This window comes from Anabrus simplex, chromosome 7, assembly GCF_040414725.1.
Source record: "Anabrus simplex isolate iqAnaSimp1 chromosome 7, ASM4041472v1, whole genome shotgun sequence".
NCBI classification, from domain to species: domain Eukaryota; kingdom Metazoa; phylum Arthropoda; class Insecta; order Orthoptera; family Tettigoniidae; genus Anabrus; species Anabrus simplex.
In genome coordinates, this window is record NC_090271.1 from 298,143,006 (window position 1) to 298,166,352 (window position 23,347).

Consider the following 23,347-nt stretch of genomic DNA (forward strand, 5'->3'; position numbering starts at 1 on the left):
GGCTACTCATAACAGCATGTATGTGTAAACATTTTTTCATCCAGTTATATCTTTAATTCCAAAGCGATTACCTATATAATTTTTTTGGGCTTAAAAGTTTCCTGAAAATCCAAATTTATTTTTAACATCAAACCCCGAGAAAGTGTTGAGGGTAATTTTCGAGATTTTAAAGAAGTTAAATGGAAGTTGAGAGAAATGAAGACGAAGTGCAGAGAGCATACAGCATTAATGTGTAAACATTTTTTTTCATCCAGTTATATCTTGAATTTCAAAGCGATGACCTATATTTTTCGTGGGCTTAAACGTTTCCTAAAAGTCGAAATTAATTTTTAACATCAAACCCCGAGAAAGTGCTGAGTGAAATTTTTGAGATATTATAGACGTTAAATGGAAGTTGAGAGAAATGAAGGCGAAGTGCAGAGAGCATAACAGCATGAATGTGTAAACATTTTTTCTTCCAGTTATATCTTGAATTCCAAAGCGATGACCTATATCTTTGTGGGCTTATACGTTTTCTAAAAGTCCAAATTAATTTTTAACATTAAACCCCGTGAAGGGGTTGAGGAAAATTTTCGAGATATTAAGGAAGGCAAATGGACGGTCCAGTTTCAATGCCGTAGGATATTCGCCGTTTTTATACATATCAAATATTGTTGTACGCAGAACATTTTTAATGAAATCATCGAGGACCGTCACTTGCTTCTTCCTCTAAGGGTTCTTCTCTGGCGACCTGAACACCGCATTATTTTTATTTCCGAAGCTTATTTCACCCTCTGTACTGTTTGCAGGCCGATACCACACGTGAGTGCTGTCTTCTTTTGAAGCGTGGCAACATGGCGTTCTTCACCTTCTCCACCTATGATCGCCTGCTGCTGCATGCTTACCAAATACAAATACACTTTAAATACTATTTCCCTCGCCTGTCGACGGAATACTTGTCTTTTTGCTCTTCCTGGATATATCGTACACACGCAAATAGTTCCCTAAATTCGTTGATTATGATATTTACAAATAAAACTCGAAACATCCACTCGTGACCCGCACAAGCAGGCACCTCTTTCTGAAATGATTCTATTGGCTCAGCGGAAAACACGTCATACTACAAAGCGAGCGAATGTTAATGCGCAACCCTCTTCAAACCGCCTTCCGGGCTGCGTTCTACTTTAGTACAGTACAAAATTCTGGCCCCTCGATGTCTCTAAAAACCGTCAAAATAGTTAGTGGGGCGCAAAACAATACCATTATTTTTTTATTTGCTAGTTGCTTTACGTCGCACCGACACAGATAGGTCTTATGGCGACGATGGGACAGGAAAGGGCTAGGAGTGGGAAGGAAGCGGCCGTGGCCTTAATTAAGGCACAGCCCCAGCATTTCCCTGGATACTGGATACTGGCGGGAGATAGTAGGTTCGAACCCCACTGTCGGCAGCCCTGAATAACATTATTATTATTATTATTATTATTATTATTATTATTATTATTATTATTATTCAATCAATCAATCACTACTGATCTGCGGGAAATCGAACACGGGAACCTCTGAAACGCAGGCCTGAACACTGAACATTCAGCTACTGTGTTGGACCATCCCGGAAAAATACACATCTACGTGTTCTAGTTTTGTGCCAGGCCCCACGGTGTAGGGGTAGCATGCTGCCTCTTACCTGAAGGTCCCGGTTTCGATTTCCGGCCAGGTCAGGGATTATTACCTGGATATGAGGGTTAGTTTGAGGTCTACTAACCCTACGTGATTACAATTGAGGAGTCATCTGATGTTGAGATGACGGCCCTGGTCAAGGAAGCCAAACAACACGTTCAGGACGATTCGTCGTGCTGACCACATGACACCTCATAATCTGCAGGGTTTCCGGCTACGCAGCGGTCGCTAAGAAGACCATATCTTTTCGGGGCTGTTGCGCCATAGGGTTTGGTTTGTTTTTGGTTTCTAGTTTATACATATTCGTAAAACCGGTCGAGTTGGCGGTGCGGTTAAGGGCGCGCAGCTGTGAGATTGAATCTGGGAGATAGTGGGTTCGAACCCCACTGTCGCCAGCCCTAAAGATGTCGTTCCGTGGTTTCCGATTTTCACACCAGGCAAATGCTGAGGCTGTACCTTAATTAAGGCCACGATTGATTCCTTCCAACTCGTAGGCTTTTCCTATCCCATCGTCGCCATGGGACCTACCTGTGTCAGTGCAACGTAAAATAAATTGTAAAAAATAAGAAATTCAGAAATCAAATGTAAATACTGCATATGATATTGCAGTAATTGGTGGCAGTGCAATGAGATAGAATGCTAACAGTACTGGGTGAAGTCTTATCCTTATGGCAGCGATTCTCAATCATAGTTAATAACACAAAGTTGGCAAGATTTATATATAAATTCAACTAATCAATCCAATAGTCAGAAATAAAATGACTCCTGACTTCCCTGATTCACACCTTTTCTAAAAGAACTGCACTTAAAAAAACACTTTTCTCAGCCTAGGAAATCTAGGAAATTTCTACATTTTATTTCCTCTAAAGCACTGTCGATTTTGGGATAAAATCTCCAAAGAATGGCCAAAGAAAATTTTCTAAGACAAATAACTTTTTAGCAGAAATATAGTATGCTATCTTCATGGTGAATTAATGATTCTTCTTATGGGGACCAACTTAATCCAGGCTTTTAACAAAGTCTGGCATGTCCCCGCTAAGGACCAAATTTAACATTGCCTTCATACGAACGCAACGGTCTTCCTTTAGCAACACTACTTCACGCTGAACTCGACGAAGATTGGCCGATTCTACCCCATTGCCTTCATCTATATCGTCTCCATCTGACGTGGCAATCAGGCTAACAGCCGTAGCCAGTATACGATCATCATTGCAGGTGAACTCATCACTAACGTCATTCATTACACAACTTGATACGGGAATCATTATGCCACGTGTTGTGAAGCAGCGAGTGCGAGAATGTTTCGACCTTAGAAATAAGAATGCATCTTTCGCAGCCTCTGCTACTACTTCTATGTTTTCCAATTTATCAGGTTTTACGAAGTCACAGAAGCGTCCTCCAAGAGATGGTCCCTATAGTTGCCGAAATACTACGGGAGGGTGGGGGAACACACCAAATGTATGCAAATAGTTGGACCCATTATTGATTTCTAGTATTTTTCTGAGGGACACACGATGATCGATGAATGTATTTGTATCTGGTATCAAATTCCTTGCTTTGACATCTATCTCGATGTACACCTGAATATTCTTCAGGACCTCCTACAGAATAATACTAACAGAACAGCATCACTGACACAATTCCTTTTAGAATAAGTCGTAGTGTACTCCTATGCCCATTGGGTACACCTTCGTTATTATTGTTGTTATTATTATTAATAATAATAATAATAATATCATCCCAATTACATAAAAGAGAAAAACAACACCGGTGTAAGTAAATCCATTCAGATGTCTCAGGTTAAATCAAAGGTAAGAAATTCCAATGCTGTTCAGATAATACAGTTTGGTAATCTCGGACGAATCGCTACCAGTGGCAACAGATTGAACCTTGAGTTGAAGAAAATTATACCTGTAGTTAAAGAAGCCTTCCAGAGCAAAGTACAGTACATTGTTTGCTAAGCAGTCATCATATTCCGACATTCTTTATAGATATCTGCCAGCTATAATACAGTATTATGATTATGGTACATGTCATAGTGCTCCTCACCATCGGCTATGGTGTTCGGCCAACCAGGTCACTCCCTCCAGGTTGCTGTTGAGGAGGATTTTTTACAAGGTTAGTCCCAGGGCCTGGTGGCCTGCTACATCTCTTCGCGCTGGACTTGCCCAGGAACACCAGCTTCTCTATCAACCATTAAGTATATAAACGTTGAAACGAGGAATGTGTATAGGAAGAACTTTGTCCGGAGTGAGAATGTGAGAATAGAACACCTGGAAAATGCAAAAGTAAAAGGTTGATAGCAGCAGAGATGTGGATGTAGAGAAAATGGACGCAACAACCTGGAAATGAAATAAATATAAAGACCAGATTTTGAAGGAAGTTGCTGAAAAGAGAAATATGAACCTTTAAATCAAAACTTGGAAGGCTAAATCATCGGGGTACATTGAATTCGTTAGCAAAATATTGTATATAAAAGTTGTTGGAAAGAGAGGGATGTTATCAAAACCTACTTTAAAAACTTGGCTTCTGGAATGACCTGCATTTCCTGTCTAGAGTAAAAACTGAAACTCTTGCGGTCAGAACTCTCTTGTTGCAACGGTTATCCCATAAAGCATGAATGAACGAATCTACCTTCGTTCGGTCACCAATTGTTTTCTAATGATATCAAGTTTGCGAGGCGTAGGTTGTATTCCTTATTCACCTCTTTCTTTCGCCTTCCTGTTCTTTCGTTAATACTTATATTCGTCCAATGGTCGAATATTCTCTTCTATTTCCAGTTATTAGAGTTAAAAGGGGAACCTGTACTGTCTCTTAAAATAATAATAACCATCAACGTCCCCCTCTGACCTCAAAATTGTTTATGTAGAGAATAATTATTGATTTCCCCAAAATGTTACATTGTTAATCCGGGAGAAGGTATTCGAGCTATTCTAACATATTATTCCTTTTTTTGTGTCCCTGAAGCCTGTGTCCGTTGAAACGAGCTCTTTTACCAATGTCTTCCGATATCATATCGAAATAAATGCTCCATCTACGCTGGTATTCATCAGGGAACAGCTCTCTTAATCCAGGTCTTCAATCTCTGAATTGACGCAAACAGGAGAGATTCAAGCATCTCATCCATGGGTGCTCTTTTTCATCGATAATGTTTAATGGATCAAAGAAGAGTGTCTTATCGTTTTTAAGCAGGTATCCTTTGCTACCCAAGAGTAATGTTGTCCGCCTAGTCACCGTTTATCGATCTGAAAGCTGACCGCCTTGAAGAAGCACAAATGAGCTCTTCACGTCATGAGAATTTAAATGCTGTGATGGATAATGTTCCTCACACGTCTCAACTATGTCAGGAACACAAGCAGTCATGGGAATGGTGGCTTTGAAGGTTAAAATACAAGAGTATTGTTTTGGCTGGTATGGGAACGCTGTGAGCATTGGTGAATAGTTGGCAGCAATGTTGTATATCACTACACAAACGATCATTCCATCCAAGAAATGAAGACAGTGAACTCGATACAGTTACCGCTGTGACCTCCTCGATCGGCGTAAGTGATAGTTGGTCACAAATAACGCTCCTTCCTGTCTCAGATATTCAAGGGTAGGCCCCTTCTCTGTCACGATTAACTATCTTTTCTGACGAGCAGAAATATTATACCGTCATTAGGAAAAGATACTCTAAGAGAGAGTCCACATTTACAGTTCTGTAGCTGCTTAACAATTTACTTATAATAAGCTATAACCTAAAGTCATCTAATTAAGAAGGGCGTAACACCTCCAGTGGGGAAACATATAAGTTATTATATTGTCCTCAGGCAAATAGTGTTAAGAATTCTACGACAGCAAATTTAATAATCAAGTCAAAGTCCCAAAGGCTTAATTCCGGGAAGTATGGTGGATGGCACTGCAATTCCCAGCCCACTAGAAGGAACAGATCATCCGTAGCTTGCACTGTATGCAGCCGAGCGTGGGTGGGTTCTGCAGAAGGTGTTTCGGGCCAGCTAACGAATCGTATGGCATCGATCAGTGCCCATTTACACGGTAAAAGCGTGCATTTATTCTTCACTGACATTAGGACGACCCGGCTGATGGATGTCTGCCGTATTTTGGCATCCGTCGTTGAAGATGTTGTATCCACCGTGCAACTGTTCTATATTCCCCGCAAGTCTCTTGAAGACCTTGTTCACACTATTGTGTTGTATCTCCTCTGGCACATTCAACCTTTATTCAACTCCGTAGTTCCTGTTTCGAAAACATAGTGTAACACTACCTTAGATCGCCAACTAACACGAGGCTCTATCCCCCTGGCTGGTTTACATGCGCGTGATTTGGGAAGGGAGAGTCCATGTGCTCTTTGGAAAGGTAGGTACTTAACTAATGTGTGCTACAGCAGTGTTGCCACTATTATATTTCCAAACTTTGTATTGACATATGCTGCAAAACAATGAAATCAGCCCGCGGTGTAGGGATAGTGGAGGCTACCCGGGGGCACCTGGTTCAATTTCCGGCCAGTTGAGGTATATTTTACGTGAGGGATGAGGGCTGGTTCGACGTCCACTCAGCATATGTGATTGTTGTTGAGGAGCTATCTGACGGTGAGATGGTGGTCCCCGTTCTATAAAACCAAGAATAACGACGATAAGGCACCTCGTAATCTGAAAGCATTCTAGCTAAGCAGTGGTCGCTTAGTAGTCCATAAACCTTCAAGGATCTTCCGCCATGGGGTTTTGTTTCATTTTACATGTCCATGGTTCATGGTGAGTACTGTAGCCACGTCCTAGTTCGTGAACAATGGGAAACGGCTGAGTTGCCCAGTAAGTGGTCCTGAGAGTCGGGATACCAGTTGCTACGGAATGGGAGTGGGTGTCTCGGACATGTTCTGAGTCATGGCCCTCCTTGTATTCATGCGGCTAGGACTAAAAAAATGCACCAGGCCCCTAACCCGATAGAGGAGGTGTCCTCACTTGGACTATGTGTAAGTAGGGTAGCATCCTGCTTCAAGAATTTACCCAGCTTAGAACATTATAAGCAAGAATCGGACCTATGGAAGTAACGGAGTCCTACTCCCATTTGGCAGGCGAGGGACTCCTTAAAAACAACTTGACGAACGAAATGGAATTCGATGGGGAGCTATAAAGATTAATGGAGATTGTACCGGGCGGTACACCTCCACGCCGCTTATTTAAACTTTGCGCCAGTTGAAACTCCCCTACTGGAAGAAGTCTGAACTTTGTCCTATGTGTTAATTTTCAAGTTAGCCTGAAGATGCCACTACTTGGAAATTTTGAAGTTTCTGAACTGTGTTGTTTTCGATGTATTTTTGTTTTGCTTGTAGTAAGAAGTGTGAACATTCTCTTCTAGAGGACACTACTGAAGAACTACAACGGTGCACCCTAGTGCGAAGTGAAAGAACTGTTTTTTTTGAGAAAATTTAATTTCAAAAGTTTGTTCTTTGCTAAATTTCTTTCAGTCATTGTTTAAGTTGGCAATATTAACCCTTTATTTCCCCTTGTTTTGAATTTAGCCAATCCCGAATTTCTCGAATTAATTTTCCACCAATAATATGTTTCTTCTTCGTATTGTGTAGGGGGTTTCTTGGTGAACCAATAAAATCCTTGTGGGAGGGTGTTCTCATTCCAAAAACGCCTCGAACTTTCCGCGAGAGTATATAAACTGCTGATTTTCGGGTCTCGGTGCCACTTCAGTACCATCTTTCAGTGTGTAAAGTACATAGCAGGGGGCGGGAAGCGCCTCTTTCTTCGGGGAGCAGTTCAACACCAAGGTATTGGCCTTTTAATAACTTCTTTTCTTGCTAGCTCAGCAGTTTAACTCTCGGGGCGGGTCCGAAGCGTTTCTACCATAAAATGTAAAGACTCTTAGCCTCTATTCTCTTTCAAAACTACATATTGGGATAGAGAGTGCTTAACCCTCTCGATCTCCCACTCATATTGCATTGAGGTGAACTTATTTTCACAACCGTTTCTTCCCTTCTAGTGTAACGTAAATTGTTTCCTTCTAAAAGTCACCTCTTTAGTATGGGATTAGCCCTTGCATTAACGGCCTAGTGCCAAGTAGGTTTTAAACAAATGTATTAGGAGTGCAGATCGCCTCCTCTCAATTGTTATTTTAGAGGTCAGGTAATTAACCTTTTTTCTCACTTAATAGACCTCAGTGGGTTGGGTATGTTACCCCTGTGTATATGTCCTTAGAGGACAACTTGAAGGTGGAGTTTGGTGTGGCCTTTGATAGGCTTAAAGTTGAGAGCGAGTGGCTCTTTTTCGAAAATTGAGTGTTGTATGCCTCGAGGAGGCTTTACTGTGTAATTTGGAGCAAGTGCTCCTGGGCTTGATTGGGGTCTTCTGCCCCTTTGTTGAATTCTGTATATCGTAAAGTTGGGCTAATTGCTCAGAATTGTGTGTCTGGCTCTCGGAGCCCAAATCCTGTAATTGTACATTCTCGATTAGTGGTTTTGCTACTCTGTACCTGCCATTATTGTTATTTCTTGTTTTTTGCTAAGAAAATATAACCTTGTTAAATTTTAATTTCACTATAATTTCGTAGCCTGAGACCTGTTCACCCCCCGCACCTTCTTTTACCTCTAACTACCACGGAAAACTCCGTAACAAGTGGTAGCAGAGCGTGGTTGAATGGGTCTCAATTTAGCCCCTTTTGACGGCTAAACATTGTTTTGATTCGAACTCTAACAATTTTCTCAGTTGCTGGAATTTTTAAATTTTCCTTTTTCAAAATTGTTTTGTCATCATGCCCGGCCCTCGCGATGTTCTCCATCTTAAGTATTTGCGCAAGGAGGAGTTGATCTATGAATTGACTATTAGAAATGTGCAATGTGGAGGCACGGTTGCGGTAGACACAAACAAGCTTAGAGAGTCCCTTGATTTGCCCATTTCCATCCCCACTTTGGGAGAGAAAGAAATTGACGACTCTCTTTCCACGATCATCGAGAATATTACTGGGCTAGCATCTGTAGTTAGTTTTTTTGACGAAAATGATCCTTCTCCTAATCAAATTAAGCGTGTGCAAGCCAGGCTATTTCATTTTTCAAATAGAGTTAACGATCTGTTGTCTCTGAAGTTGAATGACGTTCAGAGGAAGGAAGCTAGTACGGTGCTTGAAAATATTTCTGAATTATCTAATAAGGTAACTCAATTGTTAACTGGGGAAGTTCCTTCCAAAATCGATCAACCCACCACGGTGAATGTAGGTAGTGAGGAAGAGCCTCCTAAGGGAGAAGTCAATAGGATAACCGTTGGAGCTCAAACGATCTTTGCCCCATTGGACAACGAGTCTGAACGCCGTGCATCGTTGAATAATGTACGTTCTGAATTAACTTCTTTGCCACTGAAACCTTTACCTACTATGTCACCTGGGTTCAGCAGCTTGCCTCATCCATTGGCAATGTTGCTCAGAGGTATCTCGAAGTTTTCGGTTAACACTACCAGTGAAGTTATTTCTTTCTTAACGTTTTTAGTTGAATTTCAGGATCATGCCCTTGTTTTTTTCTCTTTCTCCATGTCAGATTTTGCAAATCATCTATCCCTATGCAATAGGTATTCTCTCAGACAAAATAGTAAGAGCCATTGCCGAGCAATCATCTATTGAAGACTTCCACGCCCACTTGCTAGCTAACTTCATCCCGGCTAGGGCAAGGTCATCTCTGATTCAGAAGTACTATTATCGAGTACAGAGATTGGATGAAAATCTGGCTGATTTCATACAAGACATTAAGTTTTATACTAGGGTTTTTGCTCTTCATTTTCCTGAATATCAGATTGTACAGGCTATTGTAGAAGGAATTTCACCATCCTATAGGTCATATTTGTGTTTCGCGGCGTGCCCGCAAACCTTCTCTGAACTTGAAGCATTGGCCGTCTCAGCGGAAGGAGTTAGATACGCCGATTCCTTGCGTGTCGCGAAAGAACCCCCTCCTTCGTTTAGTAATACACGGCCTCCACCTCGCCGATCAGTCACACCTCGTAAATGTTACGCTTGCGGGTCGCCTGACCATCTTCGGAACAAGTGTCCATTGATCAAATCTAGTAGGGCAAATAATGGAGCTGGCTCATCACAAGGCTGTTTTAAATGTGGGGCTTTCTCACATATCGCCAAGAATTGCACAAATTCAAATAGAACCCACTCATGCTCAACTTCTGGGTCAACTTCCACCAATATCACTAATAATAAGTGACTAGCGGCTTCGGCTGAGTCGACTAATCCATCTTTCCGAGGCTCAGCCCCTGGTAAACAGATCGAAACTTCAGGGAACGTTCAATCTGCAAATCCATCATTTGAATGCCCCAAAGAGTGTCTTAGGATTGCGGCGGATACCCCCGCACCGGTCCCCTTTCTCAAAATTGAGTTAAATAATGAGAGTATTACAGCCCTATTAGATTCAGGCAGTGTTTGTTCTATTATTTCGGCTGAATGGTATGCAAAATTGAAATCTGTTTGTAAACTTCCTGACTATTGTTCCTCTTCGATCCAATATGTTTCGGCTAATTCATCTCCCTTAGAAATTCTAGGTTCTTTACAGGTCAAAATTCGTATTTTTAAATTTACATGGAAAATCAAACTGTTTGTGGCTAAGCACTTGTCTTGCCCCATCATATTGGGAGCGGACTTCATTTCTCACACTGGTCTTGTGCTCGATCTTCAGAGTAAGTGGTGCACATTCAAATTTGCTTCCAATTATAAAATCCCCTTGTTAAAATGTAATTCTGCGTCATGTTCATCTATTTCGCCTACCCAGGATGAGATGTTGTTAGACCTTAGACATCTACCTGAGGAGAAGGCTGATAGTATTCGTAAGTTGTGTCAGTCGTTTCCAGAGGTGTTCTCTGATACTCTTGGTGTTACTGACCTAATTGAATACAAAATTGAGGTCACGGATTCGATTCCTGTCCGTTTTCCACCTTATAGGCTATCTCCACCTAAAATGAAGGCTCTGAAAGAAATCATCGATCAGATGTTGAAGGATGGTATTATTAGGCCCTCTAAGTCGGCGTATTCTTCACCTATTTTTCTAGTCCCGAGACCCCAAGGGGGCTTCAGGCCTGTAATTGATTATAGGGCTCGCAATCGGAAGGTGGTGTTACAATCTGTGCCCCTTCCCGACCTTCATTCTTGTTTTTCATGGTTCCGTAAGGCCAAGTTCTTCACCATCTTGGATTTGAATCAGGCCTACAATCAAATTCCCCTTGCCGAAGAGTCTAAACATCTTACAGCGTTTGCCACGGATTGGAATTTGTATGAATACAACCGCGTGCCTTTCGGGCTCCCCACGGGAGCAGCTGTACTCACTAGGCTGCTAGATAGGGTCTTCTCCGACATCAAATTTGAGTACTTGTATCACTACTTGAATGATGTATTTTCGGAGACCTTTGAAGAACATCTAGATCATCTACGAGAAGTTCTCAATCGCCTTCGTAAGGCTGGGTTAACTGTCAAGTTGTCCAAGGTTGCCTTTGCTAAGCCCTATATGTCATTCCTAGGGCATATTGTGTCACCTGATGGTGTTGCCGTCGATCATTCTAGAACACAGGCCATCCGTGATTTAAACCTCCCAAGGATATTAAAAGTATCGCCAGGTTCATTGGTATGGTGAATTTCTTCAGGAAGTTTATTCCTAACTTCGTTAATAGAGCGGCGCCCTTAAACCTTCTTCGTAGGAAAGGCATCAAATTCGAGTGGGGACCTTCTCAACAAGCCGCTTTTGAAGATCTTAAATTAGCTCTCTGTAATGCCCCTGTCCTTGCTATGCCTGATTTCTCAAAGAAATTCATCGTCCAAACTGACGCGTCGTCGTCAGCAGTAGCTGCAGTCTTTCTTCAAGAGACTGAACTAGGGAGGCGACCCATCGCCTATGCATCTAGGACTCTATCGGCTCAAGAAGCAAAGTATTCCATATATGAGCTCGAAGGTTTGGCAGTCTTATTTGCCTTAGAAAAGTTCCGTCTCTATCTGGAACATGTCAAATTCGACCTGGAGACAGACAATCAAGCCTTAAGCTGGGTCTTAGGTAGGCCGCGTCGTACTGGTCGTATAGCCCGTTGGGCCATCCGAATCTCTGCCTTCCAATTCGATGTCAGGCATATCAGAGGTACCGAAAATGTTGTCGCTGATGGACTCAGCCGTACGTTTTCCAACGACGTTGAGAACCATGAACCGGTCGATAGTTCATCTCCTCCCGAGTCCATGCTATCTGATGTTAATGCCATCTTAACAGATGCTCCCATGCTCTTTAGGGATATCGAGAAATACCAACGTGAAGATCCGACGCTGGCTCCGATAATGGAAACCCTTTCTTCTGGGGAACATGTCGTCCCTTATGTTTTGAGGAATGGTGTTTTATGTTGCCCATCGAGGTATGATAAGATGATGAAAGTTGTCGTTCCAGCTGTTCTTGTACCTATGATCTTCAAGTATTATCATGAGACCCCATTAGGAGGGCATCTAGGCATCTTTAAAACTCGTGAGGAGATTCGTGAAATGTTCATCTGGAAGGGTATGGACGGTGAAATCCGTGAACTAGTAAAGGCTTGTAAATCCTGTTTGCTTAGTAAACCAACCATGTCCACCAAGGTAGGCCTTTTGTCTTCTCATCAAGCGTCGCGCCCCATGGAACGCCTGTATATTGATTATGTAGGACCCTTCCCCCAGTCGAAGGGAAATGCCAACAAGTTCATCTTTGTATGCGTAGATGGTTTTACAAGATTTTCCTGGTTATTTCCGACTAAGCTGGCTACCGCTCAGTCCACCATTACTTGTCTAAATTCTATCTTTGCTTCTTTTGGTCCGTGTCAATATATTGTATCTGATAATGCTAAGGCTTTCACATCTAATTTATTTCGTAAATTCTGCTTTGACCTATCCATATCTCATGTGACGACTTCTGCTTATTACCCTCAACCATCTCTGGCTGAACGGGTTAATCGTAATCTCAGGTCCGCGCTTATTGCCTATCATCATGAAGATCATTTTAGATGGGACACGTCTCTGCATTGGTTAGCTTTTGCTTTGAATTCGGCGGTTCATGAATCACATAAATTTACTCCAGCGTCTTTGATGTTCAAGTTTGTTCCCAACACGCCGCTCTCTAACCTCTGGTCTCTGAGTGACATTCTACCCGAGACAATAGACCCGGACAATATTAAAGATCTTTGGAAGAAGGCTAAAGCCAATCTAAAAGTGTCTCATGAAAAGGTTAGGGAAAGATATGATCGTGGACGGAGACCCACCAATTTGAAGGTAGGTGACTAGGTGATGGTCAAGAACTTTGTTCCCGCGGGCAAGCTTGCCCCCAGATTTCATGGGCCGTGTATCATTCTCGATTTCCTTACGCCGGTTACGTTGTTATTAAGTAATCCAGCCACCGAGAGGATATTTAGGGTTCACCTGTCACAGGTGAAACCGGTGTTATTTCTGTGTTAACTTGCTTCATATTATTTTGAAAGAAATAGGAAGGTTATATTTTTTTTTCTCTGAGAGGTTTCACTTTTAGGCCTTCTGCCCTTGCAATCTGTTTCCTTTAAGCGTAATTATTTTTTTGTAAACCTCCCCCGATCAGTTGAACTGCCATCCTGTCCTTGTTACGGCCACTACCACGCTCCCGTCTCCTGCTCCCCACACACTGTGGCTTATAAAATGCCATGGATATCTGCACGCCGCTGGCCCCTCAACCTCTCCACAAAGCCTATACCCTCAAAAGTGATGATGGTCCAACAAAATTCTGCCGCCTAGCTTTAATGTTTCAGTGCCCCCGCAGCCGCGCGGCGCCGTGCCGCGACTGGGATAGAGGAAGGGCCCCCTCTACTCCAGCGAGGACGACAGGTGCACGGCGAGCCGGAGCCCTCCTTCCGGCCAAGGCTGATGTGCGGCGCACAACCTGTAACTGGCCCGCGACCTGCATGTTCACCGCGGGCGCGGCGTGCTTCAACACCACTGCTCCCCTCATAGTGCGGGTGAGCGGTATCTCAGGGTACTTGAGGGGTCCGAGCGGCCACCTTTGGACGCAAGCTGCAACGGCCGGTCTGGCCATCCAACTTAATCAACATCGAAATATTTAATCAACTACATGGACATTTACTATCAGCAATTACTACACTTGGGAATTCAACAGCAATATTTGGTGGAATTTGAAAATTTTTCTTCACTTTCAAGTATTAAAAGTTTTTCTTCTGAATTCAACTTCTACAAACATAAAGACATTACTTCAGCAGTTACTACGAGAATTTTTGAAACTGGATCAAATCAAATTTTAACTATTTTGATAAATGCTTCCGCAATTAATCTCCATAGCAACATCATAACTTGGACCTTGTTTTCAAACAAAAGTTTATGTTCTTCCGTGTTACCCCCTTGGAGGAACTTTTGGGGAGGGAGGTCTGTACCGGGCGGTACACCTCCACGCCGCTTATTTAAACTTTGCGCCAGTTGAAACTCCCCTACTGGAAGAAGTCTGAACTTTGTCCTATGTGTTAATTTTCAAGTTAGCCTGAAGATGCCACTACTTGGAAATTTTGAAGTTTCTGAACTGTGTTGTTTTCGATGTATTTTTGTTTTGCTTGTAGTGAGAAGTGTGAACATTCTCTTCTAGAGGACACTACTGAAGAACTACAACGGTGCACCCTAGTGCGAAGTGAAAGAACTGTTTTTCTTGAGAAAATTTAATTTCAAAAGTGTGTTCTTTGCTAAATTTCTTTCAGTCATTGTTTAAGTTGGCAATATTAACCCTTTATTTCCCCTTGTTTTGAATTTAGCCAATCCCGAATTTCTCGAATTAATTTTCCACCAATAATATGTTTCTTCTTCGTATTGTGTAGGGGGTTTCTTGGTGAACCAATAAAATCCTTGTGGGAGGGTGTTCTCATTCCAAAAACGCCTCGAACTTTCCGCGAGAGTATATAAACTGCTGATTTTCGGGTCTCGGTGCCACTTCGGTACCATCTTTCAGTGTGTAAAGTACATAGCAGGGGGCGGGAAGCGCCTCTTTCTTCGGGGAGCAGTTCAACACCAAGGTAATGGCCTTTTAATAACTTCTTTTCTTGCTAGCTCAGCAGTTTAACTCTCGGGGCGGGTCCGAAGCGTTTCTACCATAAAATGTAAAGACTCTTAGCCTCTATTCTCTTTCAAAACTACATATTGGGATAGAGAGTGCTTAACCCTCTCGATCTCCCACTCATATTGCATTGAGGTGAACTTATTTTCACAACCGTTTCTTCCCTTCTAGTGTAACGTAAATTGTTTCCTTCTAAAAGTCACCTCTTTAGTATGGGATTAGCCCTTGCATTAACGGCCTAGTGCCAAGTAGGTTTTAAACAAATGTATTAGGAGTGCAGATCGCCTCCTCTCAATTGTTATTTTAGAGGTCAGGTAATTAACCTTTTTTCTCACTTAATAGACCTCAGTGGGTTGGGTATGTTACCCCTGTGTATATGTCCTTAGAGGACAACTTGAAGGTGGAGTTTGGTGTGGCCTTTGATAGGCTTAAAGTTGAGAGCGAGTGGCTCTTTTTCGAAAATTGAGTGTTGTATGCCTCGAGGAGGCTTTACTGTGTAATTTGGAGCAAGTGCTCCTGGGCTTGATTGGGGTCTTCTACCCCTTTGTTGAATTCTGTATATCGTAAAGTTGGGCTAATTGCTCAGAATTGTGTGTCTGGCTCTCGGAGCCCAAATCCTGTAATTGTACATTCTCGATTAGTGGTTTTGCTACTCTGTACCTGCCATTATTGTTATTTCTTGTTTTTTGCTAAGAAAATATAACCTTGTTAAATTTTAAATTCACTTTAATTTCGTAGCCTGAGACCTGTTCACCCCCCCGCCCCTTCTTTTGCCTCTAACTACCACGGAAAACTCCGTAACAGAGATTATGGAAGAAAGGAAGTAGAACCGGATGAAACAGCAAAGAGAATGAACCTGGATGTGGTAGGAGTAAATGATATTTGGGTACGGGGTGATAACGAGGATGAGATAGGAGATCATAACGTGTACTTGACGCGTGTTAAAAAGGGATGGGCAGACTGTGGGGTAGGGCTGTTCATCAGGAATACTATTGCACGCAGCATAGTTTCTGTTGGGCAACTAAATGAGCGAATGATGTGGGTAGATTTGTCAGTTGAAGGAATTAGGACGAGAATTGTCTCTGTATTCACCATGTGAACGTGCAGATGAGGATGAAGTGGAAAAGTTTTATAAAGCATTGGGTGACATCGTAGTCAGGGTCAACAGAAAGGATAGGATAGTGCTAATAGGCGATTTGAATGGGAGTTGTCCAGTGACTCCCTGGGATCTATTACGAGTTCATCTGAGTTACCCAAAACACCGTTCATTCTTCAAGCCTAACGCTATTCACCGCTACACATGGGACAGTAAGGGTTCAAAATCCATTGAATACTCTTATAAATTGAGGGAAAATGAAAATAAACAGTGCTTTTGAGTAATTCAGGTGAACTCACAAAAGATCCCAGGGAATCACTGGACAGGCGGAGGGAATATTTTTGAATATCTTCTCAACGAAAAGAGAAAATCTTACAGGTGGAGTCACGAACAGCCGAGCTCATGGGGAGGAGGAAAATGATGTTGGTGAAATTACGCTTCAGGAAGTGAAAAGGATGGTAAATACATTCCTTTCTCAAAAAGCAGCAGGAATAGATGAAATTAGACCTGAAATATTGAAGTATAGTGGGAAGGCAGGGATGGAATGGCTTCATAGAGTAGCAAGATCAGCATGGAGTGTTGGTAAGGTACCTTCAGATTGGACAAAAACAGTAATTGCACCTATCTTTAAGCAAGGGAACAGTAAGGATTGCAAAAAATATCGAGGTATCTCATTGATTAGTATACCAGGCAAACTATTCACTGGCATCTTGGAAGGGAGGGTGCGATCAGTAGTTTAGAGGAACTTGGATGAAAATCGGTGTGGTTTAAGACCACTGTGGGGCTGTCAGAGTCAGATGATCGCGCCAGGTAATTGAAAAATGCTACGAGAGGAATAGACAGTTATGTTTATGATTCGTAGATCTATAGAAAGCACTTATGACAGGGTACCGAGGGAAAAGATGTTATCCACACTAGGAGACAATGGGATTAAGCGTAGTAGTAGCGTAAAGGCATTTATGTTGACAATTGGGCTGCGGTGAGAATTGTTTGTAGAGAATGAGTTCTTAGTTCAGCGTACTTACAAGGGTTGGACAAGTCTGTAATCTTTCACCATTCTTGTTTGTAGTTTACACGGCTCATCTGCTGAAAGGTATAAAGAGGCATGGAGGGATTAAGTTTGGTGAAAATACAGTAAGCAGTGTGGCTTATGCTGACGACTAGGTCTTAATGGCAGATTGTTCCGAAAGTCAGCAGTTTAATATCTTGGAACTTAAAAATAGGTGTAATGAGTATGGTATGAAAATTTGCCTTTCGAAGACTAAATTGATGTCGGTAGGTAAGAAATCAAAGATAAATGAAGTAAGATTGGAGATACAAAGCTGGAACATGTGTATCAGGGCTAATGCAGTGAGCTCGCAGTGGCGATCAACAGTATTCTGTAAGAAGGAAGTCAGCTCCCGGACGAAATTATATTTACATCGGTCTGTTTTCAGACCAACTTTGCTTTACAGGGGTGAAAGCTAGGTGGACTCAGGATATCATATTTATATGTTAGAAGTTACATACATGAAGGTAGCAACAATATTGTTGATACAACAGGTGGGAACAATGGTTGCAAGGAATTCAGAATGAGGAGATAAACGCTAAGTTAGGAAAAAACTCGATGGATAAAGCTGTACTCATAAACCGGCTTCTTTGGTGTGGTCATGTGAGCCGAATGGAGGAGGACAGGTTACCTAGGGGAATAATGGTCTCTGTTATGGAGGGTAAAAGAAGTAGAGGGAGACCAAGCCGACGACGGATTGACTCAGTTTCTAATGATTTAAAGATAAGAAGTATAGAACTAAATAAGGCCCCAGCACTAGTTGCAAATAGAGGATTGTGGAAACGTTTTTACAGGTGTTTTAACATTCGGCATGTGTGATAATTATTAATTAGCGTGGCGAATCATAAAATTACGTTGCTGCAATGCTAAATGGAAACTTACTCTTGAACAAACACAAAATTCTATTCACGTCACAGAACAATAGATGGATCGAGCATGGATAATGCTTTATAATTTTCATACGCTTTTCCGTATCACATATTAGGAATAATTGAAAGCATAGTCGGCTTCCTTGGAGCATGTATAATCCCCGATTAATTCCTAAAATTCCATTACATGGCGAAAAATTGTGCGTATGATGTATTTTTGATATTTCCAAGTGGAGCTCCCTAGTGCTCCAATTTAATATAGGGAAGGTGTTCATCTTATTGTTAATAAATTAAAATCACCAGGATCGCGATACGATAACATTTATAAGCCGAAACGGGGGGGATCTAACCGAATGAAAAATTAAGGAAAAGTTAACGAAATTGTTGCACGGTTTGCATGCTCTTCAAACAGGTGTCTACGACGTATTGCACAGGAAACTTCTGTTTTAGAACTCTGGGCACGTAGAGCTACAAAATTTATAAACTAACAGCTTATAGAATGACTGTAATTCGTGAATTACGGCCCGATGACTATTGAAAACGAGTGAATTTCTGCGAATGGGTTCTGCAAAACATTGTTGACGGCGTTTTTGAACGGCACTTGATTTTTTTCTGATGAGGTATGGTTTGATAATAATGTTATTGGCTTTAAGTCCCACTAACTACTTTTACAGTTTGCAGAGACGCCAAGGTGCCGGAATTTAGTTCCGCAGATTTTCTGTTACGTGCCACTAAATCTACTGACACGAGGTTGGCGTAATTGAGCACCGTCAAACACCACCTGACTGAGCCAGGATCGAACGCGGCCAAGTTGAAGTCAGAAGGCCAGCACCTCAACCGTCTGAGCCACTCAGTCCGGCAAATATGGTTTCATTTATATGGTTACGTAGCCTCAAAGAACAACAGATTCTGGAGAGAATCCGCATTTACTTAATGAAGTTCCCTTACATGACCAGAAAGCAGGCGTATGCTGTGACTGCAAGGCGAATAATGGGGCCCATCCTTTTCAATGCTACATATATCGTTAAAAAATTCACATTTCGTCCTATCAAATGTTATCAGAAGAATGGAGAAATAACGGGTATTTCTAACAAGATTCTAATACAGCTTCTATTGCCAATAAAACATTATACGATAAAAAATGTGTTGATGAGCGGGTTAATACTAAAGGATTATGGCCCCTCTCTTTCCCCTGATCTTACCATTTGTGGCTTTCACTCGCGGATAACTGTTAAAAAAATGAAGTCTACAGCAATAATCCTTACACGGCGGGAGAAATGCAGGAGAATATTAAGGAAGAAATTCGAACATACCGGGCGAGTTGGCCGTGCAGTTAGAGGCACGCAGCTGTGAGCTTGCATCCGGGAGATAGTGAGTTCGAATCCCACTGTCGGCAGCCCTGAAGATGCTTTTCCGTTGTTTCCCATTTTCACACCAGGCAAATGCTGGGGCTGTACCTTAATTAAGGCCACGGCCGCTTCCTCCCCATTCCTAGGCCTTTCCTATCGCATCGTCGCTATAAGACGTATCTGTGTTGGTGCGACGTAAAAAACTCGAACATTACCTAAGAACACATGGAAGTGAATGTTAATTTCATCAAAAGATGTCAGGAATGTATCACTGTAGATGAACATCAGTTTTGGCCTATAGCAAGGTTAGTACACTGTAAGTAGTATAATGGGAGAGTTCTGCCGCACCTCCGCCGCCGCCCGCCTCCTCCTCCGCCGCCGCCTCCGCCGCCGCCGCCCGCGGAAAATTTGATTTTTTGGCGGGAAATTTGAATTTTGGCGGGAGATTTGAATTTGTAAACGAAGCCACGTGCTTTTTGACAGCTGTCATCGACAACAACGCATCGCTAACCTCACTGCTGCCATCTTGACGGGCCTAAACCTCACTAGTACCAACTTAACCTAACTATCATGAGGTAAACAAAGCCACGTGTTTTTTGACAGCCACGTGCTTTTTGACAGACAACACGCATCGCTAACCTCAGTACTGCCATCTTGACGGGCCTAGACCTCAGTAGTGCCAACTTAACCTCACTAGCATGAGGTAAACAAAGCCACGTGCTTTTTGACAGCCACGTGCTTTTTGACAGATTTGTAAACAAAGCCACGTGCTTTTTGACAGACAACAACGCATCGCTAACCTCAGTACTGCCATCTTGACGGGCCTAAACCTCAGTAGTGCCAACTTAACCTCACTAGTGCGAGGTAAGGATTGATTACGTGACCGTGACGTCACGACCACGTGCTCTTGTTTGGTAAACATAGCCACGTGCTTTTTTGACAGCTGTCTTCTTGACGAACCCTAACCTCACTTTGAAGGACAATAGAGCGTCGCTAACCTCACTGCTGCCATCTTTACGGCGGTAAACCTCAAGGCTGCCACCTTATGCATGTTATAGCGCGGAATTTAAAATCCAACAACAGAACATTGTTAACCTCACTCTTGCCATCTTTACGGCGGTAAACCTCAAGGCTACCACCTTATGCATGTTGTAGCGCGGAATTTAAAATCCAACAACAGAACATTGCTAAACTCTCTGCTATCATCTTGAAAAGTTCAGTGTTCCAAACACTAGTTCGAAAAACGTAACTCATCGCACCTCGGGGATTTTATTACGTAAGACGTAACCCCTAGGTTCCATTCCTTGTTCTGAACATGAAACCATTTACAAATAAAGATTAATTTTCTACACTTAACAAAGTACAAGCGTTCTTGCTGATAGCGATCGATGAGGTTGTTGCTCCTTTAGCCCTTTATCCATTAGCCCTTTAGCCCATTAGCCCTTTAGCCCTTTAGCCCTTTTGCCCATTAGCCCATTAGCCCTAGAAGGAATGTGCGGTAAGGAGGAGGAAGAGTCCTTTCATCCTTTTTGCCCTTCTGATAAGATGTAACCCCTGGGTTCCATACCCTATCACGATTTTTTTTTCAGCCATGTTTATGCGATAACTTGTTCGACTGATTTTTACACACAAGACGAATGATGGAAGGTAAATAATTTGAAGTTAAACTTTGGCTATATCGTTTACCGAGCGAGTTAGCTGCGCAGTATGGGTACAGTGTGTTTTTGATTTTTACACTATGCAAATCATTGAAGTTGTAGTTTTGCAATATTGCTTACTGAGCGAGTTAGCTACGCGATATGTGCACAGTGTGTTTCCATAGTTTTTGATTTTACACTATGCAAATCATCAAAATTGTACTTTTGCTCTGAACACATCAAACAATGTTCTGATCATATGTTGAGGTTAACAACATCGATTACAGTGTTCGATTCTAGTCTTGTTATGTTTCATTCTGATCTTCTTAGAACGAGGGTACCCCCTAACATGTTCTAAACACATGTTGTATTGAGTACAGTGTTCGATTCTAGTCTTGATCACTGATTTCGTGTTCTGAACACATCGATCAATGTTCTGATCACATGTTGTATCGAGTACAGTGTTCGATTCTAGTCATGATCACTTATTTTGTGTTCTGAACACATCAATCAATGTTCTGATCACATGTTGAAGTTAACAACATCGATTACAGTGTTCTATTCTAGTCTTGTTATGTTTCAATCTGATCTTCTTAGAACAAGCGTATCCCCTGACATATTCTAAACACACATGATGTATTGAGTACATTGTTCGATTCTAGTCTTGATCACTTATTTTGTTTTCTGAACTCATCAATCAATGTTCTGATCACATGTCGTATCGAGTACAGCGTTTGATTCTACTCTTCTTATGTTTCGAAAGTCTAAACATGCACAATAATGTTTTCGCTGGACACGCTTGCCTTCGCGATGCAGGTTTAAACTTGTTCGATATAAAGCTATGCCTTGACATAAGAGGCGGAGGAGGAGGTAGAGAAGGAGGAGGAGGAGGGGGGGAGGAGGAGGAGGAGGAGGAGGAGAATGATAAGGCCTTAACAGCCTATGTATAGTCGCCATTGTTTATAAAGATGATAGCTGTCAAAAGAATTTTTCAAATTATCCACCACCACATTTCAGCTAAAGAGTGCAGCAGGGTGCTCTGTTGATTAAGCACATAGAATTTCAAATTGCCCTCCACCACATGCATAACAGCAGCTGTTATCTTGCGCAGTAGCCTCTAAGCTAGCTTTCTTCATAAGAGTAGCCGCCATCTTGTGCGAGCACCCCTAGGCCGTCTCATAAGGAGCTATGTATAGTCACCATTTTGTGTCTGCCATCTTGCGTAAGCATCCCTAGGACGTCTCAAGGCATCTTGTTTCTCATAAGAGCAGCCACCATCTTGTAGAAATAGATAGCTGCGAATGCCAAAGGGCTTAAGTAGGAATCGAACCGTTGATCTCATCATTAGACTATGTTTTTTCTTGTTCCTGATACTACGAACCTACGTATTAGGCGGAAAAATTTTGTCCGTTTTGCTCTACGATGCATCGTTTTCGAGATATTTAACATTTTGCATTTAAGCCTCCAAATTTAATTAATCGAACCTGCACGGTACGTTATACTCTCTACCATAGCTAGACCTGATCATGTTACGAAGACTCGCTTCAAAACAAGCTAAAACAGAGCAAATGCCAAAGGGCCTAAGTAGGAACCGAACCGTTGATCCCATCATTAGACTATGATTTTCTTGTTCCTCATACTGCGAACCTGGGTATTAGGCAGAAAAATTTTGTCCGTTTTGCTCTACGGTGCACCGTTTTCGATATATTTAACATTTTGCATTTAAGCCCTAAATTTAATGAATCGAACTATCACGACACGTTAGCCTCTAAGCTAGCATTCTTCATAAGAGTAGCAACCATCTTGCGCAAGCACCCTTAAAGCGTCTCATAAGGAGTTATGTATAGCCGCCATCTTGTGTCCGCCATCTTGCGCAAGCATCCTTAGGGCGTCTCAAGCCATCTTGTGCAAGGACCCTTAAGCCGTCCCATAAGAGCAGCCGCTATCTTGCGCAAGCATCCCTAGTTTATCTCATAAGGAGCCATGTATAACTGCCATCTTGCGCAAGCATCCCAAGGGCGTCTCATAAGAACCTGTGTATAGCAGCCATCTTGCGTAAGCACCCTTAAGGAGTCATGTATAGCCGCCATCTTATGCAATTAGCGTCGAGAGAGGGCTGCTGTAGAATTTCTCTTTTTAAATTATCCACCACCACATTTCAAAGGTATCTAGCTAAAGATGGCAGCACTGCGGATGACAGGTGACGAATTTACATCTACTACGATAAAGAGGGCAGCACGGTGCTCTCTGTATTAAAGATGGCGGATGACAGCTGTCAAAAAAGCACATGGCTATGTTTACCAAACAAGAGCACGTGGAATTTGCCGCCATCACATTTCAAACTAAAGAGGGCAGCACTATGCTCTGTTGATTAAAGATGGCGGATGGTAGCTGTCGAAAAAGCACGTGAGTTTGTTTCCAAACAAGAGCACGTGGAATTTTTCAATTTGCCGCCACCACATTTCAAAGGTATCTAGCTAAAGATGGCAGCACGGTGCTCTCTTGATTAAAGATGGCGGATGATAGCTAACAGAACTTTTCAAATTGCCCGCTACTACGTGCTTAAGGTAGTAGCCATAAAGAGGGTAGCACGGTGTTCTGTGAATTAAAGATGGCGGATGAC